General features: G+C 55.6%; 1 pseudogene; it reads left to right on the forward strand.

The window, feature by feature from the left end:
- The first annotated feature begins 500 nt into the window (after nt 1-500).
- On the forward strand, nt 501-637 carry LOC119266287 (annotated as a pseudogene).

The following is a 637-nucleotide window of genomic DNA, read 5'->3' on the forward strand; positions in this document are numbered from 1 at the left end:
CACCTACGCTCGCTGCCATGGCTTCCTCTGCAGCCACCGTAACCTCTGGTCTCCCTGGCCAAGTCACGGAAAAGCTCTCCCGCACCAACTTCATCCTCTGGCGCACCCAAATCACACCGCAGATCAGAAGAGCGGGATTCTTCGGGTATGTTGATGGAACAAACCCGGAGCCGGCAAAGCAAGTTGTCGTCAAGGACAAAGAGGGGAAGGAGGAAACCATCCCAAACCCCCTCCACGCCGTCTGGATCCGAGAAGATCAGCAGGTACTCGGCTATCTGTTGAACAATCTCACCAAAGAAGTTCTAGTGCAGGTTACCTCCATCGTCCATGCACATGAACTCTAGGCAGCCTTGGCGAGCATGTTCTCGTCCGAGTCGCTGTCGAGGGTCAACAACATCCGCATCGCACTAGCGAATGCACAGAAGGGCACGCAGTCCGTGGCAACCTACTTCGCGCACATGCGTTCTCTGGCGGATGAGCTTGCTGCAGCAGGAAAGCCTCTTCAAGATGACAGCGAGCTGATCTCTTACATCCTTGCTGGCCTGGATATGGAGTATCAACCGCTAGTCTCTGCCCTCGACGCCCGTACGCAGCCAGTCACCATGGATGAACTCTTCGCCCAGATGAGTAACTTCGA

This window comes from Triticum dicoccoides, chromosome 2B (genome assembly GCF_002162155.2).
Source record: "Triticum dicoccoides isolate Atlit2015 ecotype Zavitan chromosome 2B, WEW_v2.0, whole genome shotgun sequence".
NCBI lineage: Eukaryota > Viridiplantae > Streptophyta > Magnoliopsida > Poales > Poaceae > Triticum > Triticum dicoccoides.